This window comes from Lolium rigidum, chromosome 5 (assembly GCF_022539505.1).
Source record: "Lolium rigidum isolate FL_2022 chromosome 5, APGP_CSIRO_Lrig_0.1, whole genome shotgun sequence".
NCBI classification, from domain to species: domain Eukaryota; kingdom Viridiplantae; phylum Streptophyta; class Magnoliopsida; order Poales; family Poaceae; genus Lolium; species Lolium rigidum.
In genome coordinates, this window is record NC_061512.1 from 195,980,896 (window position 1) to 195,997,432 (window position 16,537).

Sequence of the window (16,537 nt, forward strand, 5' to 3'; positions counted from 1 at the left end):
TTTGTATTTTTTACATTTTTAAATGAATTAGTTTTATTTTTCTTAATTTTTTGATATATTATTTGTATTTTTAAGATTTTTAAATGAATTAGTTTTATTTTTCTGAATTTTTTCATATATTATTTGTATTTTTAAGATTTTTAAATGAATTAGTTTTATTTTTTTGAATTTTTTGATATATTATTTGTATTTTTAAGATTTTTAAATGAATTAGTTTTATTTTTCTGAATTTTTTGATATATTATTTGTATTTTTAATATTTTGAAATGAATTAGTTTTATTTTTCTGAATTTTTTGATATATTATTTGTATTTTTCTGATTTTGAAATGAATTAGTTTTATTTTTCTGAATTTATTGATATATTATATGTATTTTTAACATTTTGAAAAAAAAGTAATTTGAAAAATACCCTTTGGTCGCGGTTGGGGTCACCAACCGCGACTAAAGGGAATTTTTCGGCGGGAAACGAAAACCCGGCGAAAATACCCTTTGGTCGCGGTTGGGGTCACCAACCGCGACTAAAGGGGAAAGGTCCTTTCCTATTTAAACTCGCGCGTGCCGCGGGCGGTTTCAGCACTTCATCTTCTTCGCAGACGAGACGCCGCCCGCGCGCCGATCGATCTTCGCATTGACGCCGTCAGGCTGCCGCGCCCGCGCTCCGACGAACCGCCGCCGACGAACCGCGCGCCGAAGCTCTCCTCCGCCGCCGCCGTAAGTCTCGCCGCCCACGTATGGCCCGGCCGCCGCCGTGCGCGCGCGCACACAAACGAGAAGACACGCCGGCCACCGCCGCGCGCACAACCCGCCGCCGTGCGCGCACACAAACGAGGAGATCTACGTCGGCCGCCGCCGCGCACAACCCTCCGTCGACGCCCTTCGATCGCCGGCCGGGGCCGCCCCGCCGCCGGTGCCGCCCCGCGCGCGCGCCAGTAAACAGAGGAGGGGCCGGCATGCTAGCGCCCCTCTCTCTTTTTTTTACAAAAACAAAAAATTAAAATTAAAATTTTTTAACTTAGAAGTTTTAATTTAATTTTTTTTAACTAAAATTGTAATAAAAATGCCGCGCCCGAACCGCCGCGCTGCCCCCATTCTCTTCTTCTCCGATCGATCCGCCCGAACTCTGCAGCGCGCGACGCCGTCAGGCTGCCCCTCGCCGACCGCCGCCGCGCCCTCGACGCCCGAGACGCAGTCGCCGCCCTCGACGACGCCTTCCGCCTCCGCCGTAGGTCCCCGCGCGCCGCCTGTTCCGCCGTTTTCCCCACGCGCCGCTGCCGGCCAGCCACCGCTCCGCTTCGCGCGCATCGCGGCCCGGCCGTTCTGTCCCCGGGCGCGCGCCGCTCGCCGCCGTTCCCGGCCGTGGGCGCCGCCGGCCCTATCACCACGCAGCCCGCGCCGGCGCCGTGGCCGCCTCTGCAATCGTCCGCATATACACATCTAATACGCGTCCCCCCCACTCGCCTTCCTCGTCGCCCTCTCTCTTTATATGTAGAAGAGATGTGATAATGCTGGCATATACACAATTAATTTGTTTTTACTACATGTTTTCAGGACTGACATATGGCGGACGATAGAGCTGACCCGATTATGGCCAACTATGATCCGGCAGCTGAAGAACATATATTTGGCCTCATAAACGGTGATATTCCTTATGTGCCGACCGATGAAGATGAAGAAGAGATCTCTTCTTATCTGAACCTTGACGGTCAAGATGAAGGCCGTCAGCAAGATGATGCCGAACAAACGTCGATAAACAACGATCTTCAATTGGAAGTAGCAACCACCTCCGGCGCCGAGGTATATATATACATTGAGCCTCTGGTGATACAAACTTACTGATTTGAATAAATATGTATGTACTAACGCGCGCGACTCTCTTTCTTATTTTAGCCCTCGGCCGGATCATCGAAACAATCGAGTACGTCGTCAAAGCGTGGCGCAACCAAGACGCTGAAACAAGGAGAAATATATACCATCGAGGTTGTCGATAGTGCAACCGGCAAGCCGCTGGAGCCCGAGAAGAACGCCACCAAGTTTATCAACCAATGCGGAGCCGTTGTTAGAGACAACGTCTCGATCACCGTTCAGGTGTGGAATGAGCCAAAGAAGGCACGTCTTGGTTTCACTTTTGTCGAGAAGAGAACAAAAAAAGATTGCTTGCAAAAGCTTATGGAACATGTTGTCGTACCTCCGGAATACCACAAATTCGATGAGGAGGGTAACAAGATTGAGGAAAACAAGAAGAGGAGGAAGCTACTCAAACAGTTCGCTCTTCAAAAGATGGCCAGTGCATTCCGGAAATTCAAGCAAAATCTAGCCCGTGACTATGTCAACCAGAACAAGACTCCGGATTTCAAAGGACAATATGAGAGACTGAAACATGATTGGCCATAATTTGTGAGGCAAAAGAAATCGGAGCAGTTCATTGAAATATCGAAAAAAAATAAGGAAAATGCGGCTAAGAAGGAGTACAATCATATTATGGGACCAGGAGGGTACCGCCTTTGGGAGCCTAGGTGGGAGAATATGGAGAACGAGCTGAGGACGCGAGGAATCCGTCCAGGTACGGAGGGATGGGACCCAAGGGCCAAAAGCTGGTGGTACGGGCATGGGGGAACACTACACCCGGAGACAGGGGCGTGTGTTCACCGGAACGTATCGTTAAACCCACCCAAGCCCTTATTGACGCAATGAGGGATGCTCAAGAGGGGAAGATCAAGTTCAACAGTGTGGTGACCCAGCGTACCATTGCATGGTGTAGTACACAAGTCGTTGACATAACACAAGTGAAACACCGTTGCACTCATATTACATCCCTCGGAGTGGTACAGCAGAAACATATGCGAGTCCAAGGTATGTCTATAGAAGGATACACAAACTGTTTACAGAAGATCCACACAGCCTCCTACTTTACAGTGAGGTAAAACTTCAAATAAAGTTCCAGAAGAACGACTCGTAGTCTAACTTATTGCTAACTCAAGCTAAAGAACTACTAGGCTTGCTATAGACATCTAGCTACTTAGGTGCTAGGATTAGGGAAATGTTCCCTTCAATTACTAGTCTAAGTTTCCAGTCTAGCTGATGCAGAAGTTGACTCCATTCACTTCTTTGATTGGCTTCTTCATCTTGTTGCAGTTGACTCCTTTGTTTTCGAGTTCCACGGTAGTTTCTCCTTCGGTGCCTCCATAGCTAAGAGTGGGATGAGGACGAGCGTACTCAACAAGTTCATATTAGGAAATAGGTGTATCATGCACTAGCTACAGCCATAGACCAGAAAGTCGTAGGCGAATGCAAGTTTGCATAAACATTTCTTCAAAAGGTTTATTTTATTCTGAAAACTATGCCCGTCAGTCTTCACAGGTTGACTAGAACTTCATGGAGTTCCTTTCCTGCCGCGTTCGCAGTTCCCTTCCCGGAACAGGGAGTGACAGCCTCAATTCAGTATCCTCTGCAGAGGTGCGTTACTTTTCCCATAAGAGAACTTATCCTTGATACAAACCGGGTGATCTTTCCCGTCCACACTTCCTTGGTGTGGGGCCAGGTGTAAGGTCCAAGCCAATCACTGCCTTCTCCGCGACCCTGCAAACCCACCCTTTTGTCCATCCGTACACCCCCGGTAGACATCTCCCGTTCATACGGCTTTACCCCCGGTGTACTATGGACAATCCCTCATAGACGGTAGAGCCTCTCATCCAAACGTCCGGATGGGGATTTTAAAGGATTTCCCAACCTACGGCAGTGTTATCTCCAACACCCCGCCGAGGCTCTATCAAGTCCGTTGGCGTGCGGGAGGGAAAAGATACAGCTGACTTCCCCGAGCCATTATAGATCTTATGGTTAACGCGATTTGTACGGCGCTAGAATCACTGGACGGCATTGGTACTTAGTCCTAGATGAATAGTACCCGTGCAATGGAACCTCCACCAAACATCACATACCATGGTTCCATTGCCCACCACATAGTCATATTCATAATTGTAAAATAATATTTGCTTTTCAATGCAGGAGTGATAAGTATAGTACTTTGCATATAATTTGATAAAAATAATCAAATGACATGAGCAAGCGATGAACTTGCCTTTCTTGATCGCAAGATTATGCGGGCAAAAGCTTCGATACGTGAGAACTCCAAATGCTGAAATACCATCATCGTCCGGTAAGGACAATGTTTAAAGAACTGGCAAAGATGCTATAATGCATAGTATGAGATGCAATCGTCCCGAGCATAACCTAACCTCGATGATTTAAGATGGATGAGTTGTAAAGATTTATTTGGGTGTGTTGCACTTTTAGGATGGTTCTCAAACAAGGTTCTTATTAGGGTTTGGTTATATTTGCATCATAATCAAGTGATGTAAGACATCATAACAAGCACACACATAAAGAATAATGGTGGAACAATATATAAAGAATAGTTGTCAATTTTAAGTTCTACAGAACATGGTTGATGATTACTTATACTATACTTCAAAAGAATAACTTTTGAAGAACATGTTAATTAAGAAATAATGAGTATTTCAAAGAAGGATTAGGGTTTCTAAGGATTGATTGACATTTGTACTTCAAAAGAATAACTTTTGAAGAACGGGTTAAATAAGAATATGAATTACTATACATATGAACTATGGCTTTCAAGGGTTTACTATTGGATTGATTTAGTTCTCTAATAGGAACTAGTTGGGTTCTTTAAGTTGGAATGGGTCTATATGCAGCAAGTATTGGCAGATTTATTACTATGGTTGATTATGGTATCATGTCCAAGGATGGTTGTCAAGATGGTGCTATGAGTTAGGGTTTACTATATCTTCCTATTTGATTCACTAAGTAATCACTAAGGTTTCTAAGCTAGGTGGCTTAAGATTCCTTAAGTAGGGTTTAGTTGAATAGGAGCATGTAATGTGAATTACTATACAAGGTTGATACTAGGGTTCATCATTATAGTTCTACTAGGTTTTGATGGTTGAGATTGATCCTAATGGTATGGTATATAGGAGTGGTGATCAATGGTACTCATCCAATTAGCAAGTTAGGGTTTATACCTATGTGATACTAGTTAATCATATAGGTTTTAATTAAGAATAGGAACATGAAATGATAATCTCATGTGACTTGGTTTATGCTAGTGGATCATAAGCATGCATTCATTTGTTTCTTACTAGAGTTCTATAGGTATAGATGAAGCTTATATGATTTCATGAGCTAAACCCCTAGGGTTTTAGGATTGCAACTATTTAGGATGAACACATAAAATAATGGAATCCAGTTTCTAACTTAGAATAAAACTAAGGTTTATAAATTATGATCCAATTCTTAAAGTAATACTTGGTACTAGAATTAATGTGATTAAGCACTTTGCACAAAATTAATAATAGCCTTATCATTTAATTATTTTAAAGGGTTTAAGAATTAAAATAATTACTAGTTAGGGTTTAATTAGAAATCAGGGTTTCCTAATTATTGTTAGGTCTTAAAGTATTTAACTTGTTAACTTAAGAATGTTTAAGTAAACAAGTTTTGAATTACCAAAATAATATTGGCTTATAATATTTTCTTGAGTTATTATTATTTACAGAAAATAGGAAATTGTAACATGCAATTTAGGGTTTATGAATTACCACTAATATTTAAGTTAATGCAAATATGATAAAGAAAAATAATCTTAACATTTTAATTAGTTACTGAATAGTTAAAATTTAAATTTGCAACCTCACTAATTATTGAATTAAATTTGCATTTTAAACAATTAAAAAGACATAATTAATAAAGATAAAAATAAGTGAATTTTTATTTTGACACACATTTTTGTTTTATATTTTATTTGGGTAGATTTTATTTTTGTGAGAATTTTGATGTATTATTCATAATTTTCTGAGTTGAAATGAATTTTATACAATTTGACAAAGTTTCAGCATTTTCTGGAATTTGAAATTTAAACGAAATACTAAACATACCGATTCATACCTAGCCCTAGACACTGACTGGTGGGGCTTGTACCCACGTCGGTTGCCACGCAAGCAAGGACTGGTCAAAGTTGACCAGGTCCTTTGACCTCACCGGTGGTTAAACGCCGGCGGTCAGCAGATGGTGGCGCCGCCGATTTACGGCCTCCCGAGATGCGCGGCTAGGCTCTACTGAACGAGTACAACGAGACGAAGCGAATGGTGGTGGTGGTTTTGCAAGGGAATCACCGGAGCGTCGCCGACGACGAGCTCTGCGGCGGTGTTACTCCGGCGAGACACAAATCGTAGGCTACAGGAGGTTCTAGGGTGCGAGATCTAGCTCTATAGAGGCGTATGCTCACCCTGAACATGATGGCGTGGTCGGCTCCGGCGATGGTCGACGGAGAAGACGGCGATTGGCGATCTCCCGACGAACTGCTGCGGAAGGGAACGATGAAATCGATCCTTCACACGGCTCCCCTGGATGCTGGGCTCCTCCCAGATGCTCCTTGAGTCCAGGCGCTCCACCTATTTATAGGCCAAGGGAAGCCTTGTGGCCTCGACACGGTGACGGCCATGGACGGAGAGGTGGCGGTCTCTGGAAGCTTCACTAGTAGGAAAAGCCTCATCAGTGGCGCACGAAAATTTGATTCTGTGGCGCACGGGTGGTGCGCCACAGAAACGTCGCCACAAAAATAAGCTTTCTGTGGCGCACCTGATTGTGCGCCACAAAAATAAGGTTTACGTGGCGCACTTGTTCTTAGGTGCGCCACGGAAAAGGGTGCGCCACAGAATTGCTTCTTAGTGCGCCACGGAATTTGCTTGTATTATACACGATTTTGTGCTTGCCCGGTATACATATACGGTTTATACACAGCAATACGGATACACAATACGGATACACGGGTTATATACAGGCAACATTCAGATATAATATAAATATCATGTACATTGCACGGATATAACATAGACATCATCATCACATTACTTAGAGCCCGATCGAGATACATATATAGTGGCAAGTGTCAAATGTTTTGCATACAACTCTTAATTCATACAAAATTCACAATTTCGAGATACAAAGTAGTCTTCATCCGGTTCCTCCTTTGCTCCGTCATCTCTACCCACCGGGCTCGCTTGCATCGGGGTCCTTCCATCCGAGTTCCTACTATGATGAAAATGGAAGAAAGTGAGACCAACAAGTATCCGATGCACAAGAGAAATGGAATAAATGCCTCATACATTGTTGGTCAACACAAATATTAACATTCGGGGACGGTGTAAGTGAGACCAAGTCCGATGCACAAGAGATTGATATTTGTGCTATCTTACCAGGCTCACTTACGCCGCCCCCGAGTGTACGGTGACCAAACATTTTAATCATCGGCATTTTGAAAATGTCAAAGCAAATGGAATGACAAAATGGAATAAGTGCCTCATACATTGTTGGTCAACACAAATATTAACATTTAGAGATGGCGTCGGTGAGACCAAGTCCGATGCACAAGAGATTGATATTTGTGCTATCTTACCAGAGCTCACTTACGCCACCCCCAAGTGTACGGTGACCAAACATTTTAATCATCGGCATTTTGAAAATCTCAAAGCAAATGGAATGACAAAATGGAATAAGTGCCTCATACATTGTTGGTCAACACAAATATTAACATTTAGGGATGGGGTAAGCGAGGCCAGGTAGGATGCACAAGAGACATATAGTAATTTGGATCATAAGGCATCAATTAAGGAGGCAACCAGGGGACAAAGGGAAACATTTTATGATCCATTATCATAGGCAACAAAGCAGCAACTTTTTCCCCTCTAATCTAGCTAGAGTCCTTAAAAGAAATCCATCATAAGCATGGTCAAATACACATATATAGCATGGGGCAGATGCTCCAAAGGGATTATATATTCATCACTTGGTAATTTGGAGAGCAAACAAGCGGTAGCCATATCACTCAATCCAATAATATAGTAATTTGGATCATAAGGCATCAATTAAGGAGGCAACCAGGGGACAAAGGGAAACATTTTATGATCCATTATCATAGGCAACAAAGCAGCAACTTTTTCCCCTCTAATCTAGCTAGAGTCCTTAAAAGAAATCCATCATAAGCATGGTCAAATACACATATATAGCATGGGGCAGATGCTCCAAAGGGATTATATATTCATCACTTGGTAATTTGGAGAGCAAACAAGCAGTAGCCATATCACTCAATCCAATAATATAGTAATTTGGATCATAAGGCATCAATTAAGGCCTAACAGAGCATGCAAAACATTTGAAGATCATTGGGGTAATGTTAAAATGTTTGTCTCCATATTTGGGAGACATTTTTAATATTGGAGTCAACCCAAGTCCCAAGCCGGGCTACACACACACACACGGCCAAACGGCTCACCGGGCAGTGTGCATGCCCAACGAGCACACACGAGCCGGTGAGTCACCACATGCTTGCCGAGGCCAAAATGGGTAGAATACCCGGTTTGTATCATCATCCGGCTACTAAGCCATTTGGTGGAAGCAAAGCGAAGATCAGCCGGAAGGAAATCACCAAGGGAACATTGGTATGTCAGTATGGTGACACTACCAGAGAAATCCAACATGGATTAATCCCTAACTAGCCATCCAAACTCACCTAGCACCACACAGCTAGTTATACCATCAGAATATAGACATTTAAATGTCTATTTTGTTTTCAACAGCAAAAGCTACTGGTAATCTAGTCATGGATCAACCAGATAGCATGAGAGAGTCACAACAACAGCCACAGTAAAGGGGAGCCACCCTTGGACAACATAAAGGCTGTCAGGGCTACCTCAAACCCATAGGAACATTCACTAAGCCACCGCATCATAACCCAATAGGGCTCGAGCATGAGCTAGGGTACCCAATCAATGATTGGCAACCCTCTAGCTACATCCAGTCCATCCATGAGATCATTACTTGCTCAGCGAGTTCATCTCATTTATCTAATCAATCAAGTTAAACTAACCGAGATAAATGAAATGCATAATTAACGATGCACCGAGACTATTGCAAATGATCCGAGAGGACATTTAAATCCGACAAAGTAATTTGGAGAGCAAACAAGCGAGTAGCCATATCACTTGGTAATTTGGAGAGCAAACAAGCGATAGCCATATATCACTCAATCCGACAAAGTAATTTCGTCGAGCACTTTGTGCCCGCACGGGAGAGGAAGAGGGAGGGGAGGGGAGAGGTGGAGCTCACCGACGATGCTTGTTGGAGGAGCGGCCGGGTAGAGGAAGAGGGAGGGGCCGGGTAGGGGTGGACGAGGAGGTCGACGATGATGGCGGGGCGGCGGCTCCTCCTCCTTGACGCGGAGCCGGCCCCTCCTCCTCCATGCGGCGGCCGCCCTCCTCCTCCACGCCGCGGCGGCTTGTGCTGCTGGTGGCGGGGATGGGTGGAGCGTGGCGGCATGCGGCCCTCGCGGAGGAAGGAGGCGGCGGCGGCGACGACGACGGCCACGCTCACCATGGAAGGCAGCGGCGCGCGAGGGAGAGGAAGAGGGGTGGACGAGGAAGTACGGGCGGCGGCGCGCGAGGGAGAGGAAGAGGGGTGGAGGAGGAAGAAGTACGGGCGGCGGCGCGCGAGGGAGAGGAAGAGGGGTGGAGGAGGAAGAAGTACGGGCGGGGGGAGGGGGTACGGGTGGTTATAGAAGGCGCTATTTCCGTGGCGCACCGGCACAAGTGCGCCACGGAATCAACTACTTCGTGGCGCACCGGAGCAGGTGCGCCACGAAACACTTATTTACGTGGCGCGGCAAGTCATGTGCGCCACGGAAATACCTACACTAATTATTGGTGGTGGCAGGATGTGGGCCCCACATAATTTACGTGGCGCACGGCACGGTAGTGCGCCACAAAAATAGCTTATTTTTGTGGCGCATTCCTCCTCGTGCGCCACAAAAAATCTTTCTGTGGCGCATTTATTTTGGTGCGCCACAGAACTAAGCTTTGCCTATAAGGGTTTTCCTACTAGTGCTTCTAGCTGGCAAGGATCTCCTCGGGCGTGGATAAGCTCGGACGCGAATCGAGTTGGGCGCGGTTCTGAGAGGTCTGGCGACGTCCGGGCAAGCTTATCGACGAGGAGGTCATGGCCTACTGGCGTCGTAGCGCTGTCGTGCACAGAGACGATGACGACGATGTGTTTTATTCATGCACGATTTTTAAAGCCACCGAATCGGTATCTGGCTTGGGCTGGGCTGAAGATGGGCCGTGGTGGTGGGTTGGTCCAGGCTCAGCTGCTGGGCTGCACGGCCAGGTAAGCCCCCTTTTCTTTTTATCTCTTTTCTATTTTCTGTTTTTATTTTCTGTTTTGAATTTGCTATTTGAATTCAAATGGGTTTCTGTTTTGTGTTGCAGGATCTAAATTATTTGAATATCAATATAACTTGATAACAATGCTCACTGTATAATCTTGTTGTTTAAACAAATATTTAGTTTCGGATTTAATTGATATCTTGTGAGGCTTGTGTAAAATAGAAATGGTTTAGTTATTTATTTCAATTCCCTTTTAATTTAGGAACCACATCTAAATGGTTTGAAATTTAGAACATGGGCATAGTGAAAATATTATTAGGTTTAACTAGTGTGCTTAACAAGATTGATTGTTCATATCTATTTTAATTATGGCTAGATTTTAAATTAAATGGGAATGGGAATGGATTGGTTCATGATTTTATGTGAAGAAATGTTTCCAATGGTTTAAGAAAATGGTTTGGATCAACTCTATAATTACTAATCTTGCTTAGCAACTTCTAGCTCAAATTATCCGAGATAGATCCTATGCTCATCATGGTTAACTCAACTACTTATATGATGATTATATTTTATAAAATACTATTTCATTTGGTCCACTAAGCACTTTCTTTGGGAGCCAAAATAGAATTGGATAATGGTTCACTCAACTCACCAAATGGTATTTAGTTCTTAAGTATATATAGCTTGGCTTTTACTTGTGATACATGATACTCAAGTTAGGACATGTTATTTTATGTGGGATTGATTCCATATGACAAGGTTTAGGGTTTTGGGAATACTTTACTACTTGAAGTATTAAATAGGCATGAGGCATGGCAGGGTTCTACTTATGATCCCAAGTGATACTTGGATTGAAATTCAAATGTGGTCTAGGGTTTTAGTGGTGATCACTTAATAGGATATGGCTCTTACCTCCAAGATTAAAGGTTGGTTTGAACAAGTAAGATCTAATACTACTCTAGTATTTTCTAGGATAGACATGGCTATGGTTAGCATCTATAATCTCTCTCACTTCTAAATGTCTTGGAAAAATCCTAAGGTCTTACTCAAGAGATGATGATATGATCCTCTAAATATATGGTTTGCCTAGGAATTCTACCTTGGTATCTTATGTAGCTTGTTCTTCTGGAAATCTGATAAACCTGCATCTTGTGGTATGCCTCCACCTCCTAGCTTCTTCATCTTGATCCTAACTAATGTATGGAGTGGCTCTATGTGTTGGTTTCCTTGTTTCATGCTACAAGATGATCAAATGGATGAAGGGTGTGGCTCCCTTTTATAGGCTTGGGCAAGCTCTAGTATCATGACACATAGGTGAGTGACTCTTGTTTTGGTTTGATGAGTAAGGTGCTTGGTTGTCATGCCCTCATCCATAGCAATCCTTTGAGCATGAGGTGGCATAACTTGGAGTGCAAGTCATGTAGATATTTTCATCCTATGTGGCATAGAGATTATCCTCTCATATGATTTATTTTTGGATAGCCAAGTAGCATTTGTTACTAAATATCTTGTGGATGGTTTTATTATTGTGGATGAGTCACTATATCAAATTGGATTGGGTTTATATTATAATATTGATCAACATGTCAAGGTTGAAGGTTATTCCTCAATTTTTGGATAGTTGGGTTTGGGTTCACCAAGGCATGGTCATATGAGTTTCAAAATACTCCTAGTTAGTTTTATTAAAACAGTTTGAACTATAATTCGTAATGTAAATGGATTTAGTTTTATGATATTCCATAAATTTAATAAGTTATGATTTGAATAAGAATGTGTGGCTTTTATGCACCTTAGACCCTATGGTTTACCTTATTTGGTAATAAGTTTAGAAGTGAATTAAATTACACACAAAGGTAGTTGCTAACTTTTAAGTGTTAATAAGTTGGGGTTTGATTCTTAAATAATGTGTTGTTGTAAGGAATATCATGTTGAAATCTTTTACAAGATCATGTAGTTGACCCTTACTTTGTTTGTTGTAAATCTACTTTCATTTGATCTAACCCATAGATCAAATCATCTATACCCAAAACATGGTTTTAGCAAAGATCACAATGAAGTTTATAGCGCTTGACTTGATGATCTAATTCAATTCCAGCAAGTCAAGTGAAAATTCAGTTACTGTGGTAAGTTTTATTTGAAAGCGCGAAAATTCCCCGATTTTCTATGCATGAATGCAATGCACACTTTGGTGTTCTCTCATTTTATTGCCTCTAAACCTGGGATATTACAGCCTCTCCCCCTTAAACTGAACTTCGTCCCGAAGTTCGAACGCTCTCATGTTTCGGAATGTGGAACTGACTTGAACAGATCACAATCCTTTGAAACTCACTAATGATCTCATTAGATATAATTGAATATATCCCTTGTCTCAATCATTCATGAAGTCTTCTGATGTCTGGCACTGATACTTTCTTCAATTCTATGATTTCTTCCAACACTCTAAGCTTATAGGCTTACTCTCCAAAGATTCTTGGATTAGGACATCTTCTTATGCTAATGGACTTTACTAATGGTTGTGGTGACATCTTCCTATTTGGGTACTCAAAGCTTGATTCTACCAGCTGCGGTAATCCAGCTGCGGTGCCCAAACCTTAAGTCTAAAGGATTGGTTTAAAGTAAGGTATTATTTTTCCTTTACTACCATAACGAATGTAATGGTACTTCGTAAGGCATTTATAATAGGCATGGTCCTGGTTGTTTAGTCCTACGAATGGATTAGACTCATTTAGTCCATCCAATCATGGCTTCTAGTTCATACTAGTTATCTTCCTTTTGGTTTCTTTAGGTTCCATGAAAGGAATCTTTCTAATAGGCTTATGTTTTGGTATGGTCAAACCCTTCGGTCTTTTGTTTTCTTAGACTTTGATTGTCCTCCGACATCTTCTTCATCCAACTTCATTAGCTTAGACTTACTTGAGCTCTTCACGCTACGAGTAATCATCAATTACTCACTAAAGTTAAGGTATAACCCTTACTTCCTCGAGATATGAACCTCGGCTTCTGGTCTGACAACCTCCTGAGAGTACTATTATAAGGATACTTCCACCAATCTTATGAAAATAGGATCGGACTTCCTCTCAGTTCAGACCTTCTTCTTCGTCTTTCATACTCCAAATCATATCTTAATACTTCTCCTTCAATCTTCCTCTCCCCCTTGGAGTTTACTAATGATCTTCAAACTCCTTTTCTTCTAATCATTAAACTCCAAGGTAGAAGATTGGTTTAAGTCTGGTTTATATTTTGTACCTTTCTAAAGTCTCATGAAGAATTCTTTGCGGTGTATCCACATAGTTGTGGGTATCCGATGCGAATCCTCCGACTAAATATTTATTAGCTACGGAATACCAGCTACGGAATCCCTCTTTCCTTTAGAGTGAAAGAACGATTAAGCTGTGGACTATTTGTTACCAGTTTGCAGACTATCTAACACAAGATGTGGCTTATTGGATACCAGTTTGTGGCTATGTTATGGTTCTAGTCCACATCTACCTACCGGTGGTGGCTACTTTTATAGTTTTAGTTAAGATATACCTCACTTCACATACTTTCTCTTCATGATTATCCTATATCAGTCTGCGGTCCGATGATACCAGTTGCGACTTCACTTGTCTATTTTCCTTCTTCTAAGGTTTGTTTTGCAAGATAACCACTTGTTGACACTATGAAAATAGTATTGTAAGTGACTTCACTTGCATTCCCTTCTTTCATAATGAATATGGCTCCACTTCTACTGCTCCATATTCACTATTTTCTCACTTTCATGGTACTTCCATGTTGAAGTACTCCTTGATTAAGGATAGAAATGAGTTTGGATTGGTCCTTCCTTTAGAGTATTGTGGTTGCTTCCCACAATTTGACTTCTTTCTTTCAGTGAACCTTCATCTTGTCTTCCAAAATCTTCAGAATTCGTCACTTCCTCACACGAATACCTTTACCCTCTAGACCTATAACATCAAGTAGGAGCGTGATATTGCAACATGCATTTGCATATCAAAGTCAAACTTCATGTATGGATCTAGTCAATCAATGAAAATCCAATAAACTCCAAGAAAATCCAGCTTTGTGCTTATAGTACACATCCTTATAGGCCTGAATATAATAGTTGGGTAAGACATCCCTAAACATCAGGCTCAGATGTGTAGTATATACACCACATAAGATAGGTTTAGGTTGTGATACTTAGCACAAATACGTGAATTTCTACTATTTGTCTCAACATTTATCTTAATTGCACATTTGCAATGAGACAAACTTGAAACAAAATGGCTTGGAATAGTTGAAGTTAACCTAGTTTTCTTTGGAAGTACTTACAAAATAGGATACCATATACATGTGCTATTGAGGACTACTTCCTACAATACAATTAGTTCTAACATGTCTACTCTAAACACATGATTGTTTAGAATATACCACCTATAACTCTAGGATTTCTCTATGTGATATGCTCTAAATAAGCCTTCTTTAAATTAAGGACTATGGTTCTAACATACTTGAGTACGAGTTATTAGGATTTTAAGGCCTAAGCTTTCGAACTATTCCTTAAATCCTACTCCTCATCATACTTCGTTAACTCACTTATGATGTTCTACTCCCTCACATCATGATTCTCAAATGAATCCTATATGATTACCAACTTTACCATGAAAAGTAGACTTAAATACTCCTATCACTCTTCCTTACCTCCTATGATTGACTCATCATAGACATATACTACCTTATTTAACTAATATTATTTACTTGATGTATGTCAATTGGCTTTTCAAATGACTCTTACTTAACCATACTTGTATTGGTATACTTCTTCCAATAGGATATCTTCCTTATGGTTGTATCCTCTCTTTGGACTACCATGTATTGTATACCAATTGTGGTCTACTACCACCCATTATCTTAAGCTCCAATGGTGTTCTACTAATTTGGAATGAAGCAAGACAACTAATTAACTTTTATTTAAGAAATATAGATAAGACATATTGACTCAAGTGTGTCAGGATTATTCTCAAGTGAATACCCATCTTCAGTCAAAAGAATATTTGGTTTAGCATGGTGGACTAAGCTAAGACACTTCCTATAGACACTACCAAACCTATAGGTCTCCTTTAAAGGTTTTAATCCTAGGGTCAAAGCATTTGCTCTGATACCAGCTGTGGTGACCCAGCGTACCACTGCATGGTGTAGTACACAAGTCGTTGACATAACACAAGTGAAACACTGTTGCACTCATATTACATCCCTCAGAGTGGTACAACAGAAACATATGCGAGTCCAAGGTATGTCTATAGAAGGATACACAAACTGTTTACAGAAGATCCACACAGCCTCCTACTTTACAGTGAGGTAAAACTTCAAATAAAGTTCCAGAAGAACGACTCGTAGTCTAACTTATTGCTAACTCAAGCTAAAGAACTACTAGGCTTGCTATAGACATCTAGCTACTTAGGTGCTAGGATTAGGGAAATATTCCCTTCAATTACTAGTCTAAGTTTCCACTCTAGCTGATGCAGAAGTTGACTCCATTGACTTCTTTGATTGGCTTCTTCATCTTGTTGCAGTTGACTCCTTTGTTTTCGAGTTCCACGGTAGTTTCTCCTTCGGTGCCTCCATAGCTAAGCAGGGGATTTAAGAGTGGGATGAGTACGAGCGTACTCAACAAGTTCATATTAGGAAATAGGTGTATCATGCACTAGCTACAGCCATAGACCAGAAAGTCGTAGGCGAATGCAAGTTTGCATAAACATTTCTTCAAAAGGTTTAATTTATTCTGAAAACTATGCCCGTCAGTCTTCACAGGTTGGCTAGAACTTCATGGAGTTCCTTTCCTGCCGCGTTCGCAGTTCCCTTCCCGGAATAGGGAGTGACAGCCACAATTCAGTATCCTCTGCAGAGGTGCGTTACTTTTCCCATAAGAGAACTTATCCTTGATACCAACCGGGTGATCTTTCCCGTCCACACTTCCTTGGTGTGGGGCCAGGTGTAAGGTCCAAGCCAATCACTGCCTTCTCCGCGACCCTGCAAACCCACCCTTTTGTCCATCCGTACACCCCCGGTAGACATCTCCCGTTCATACGGCTTTACCCCCGGTGTACTATGGACAATCCCTCATAGACGGTAGAGCCTCTCATCCAAACGTCCGGATGGGGATTTTAAAGGATTTCCCAACCTACGGTAGTGTTATCTCCAACACCCCGCCAGGCTCTATCAAGTCCGTTGGCGTGCAGGAGGGAAAAGATACAGCTGACTTCCCCAGAGCCATTATAGATCTTATGGTTAACGCGATTTGTACGGCGCTAGAATCACTAGACGGCAT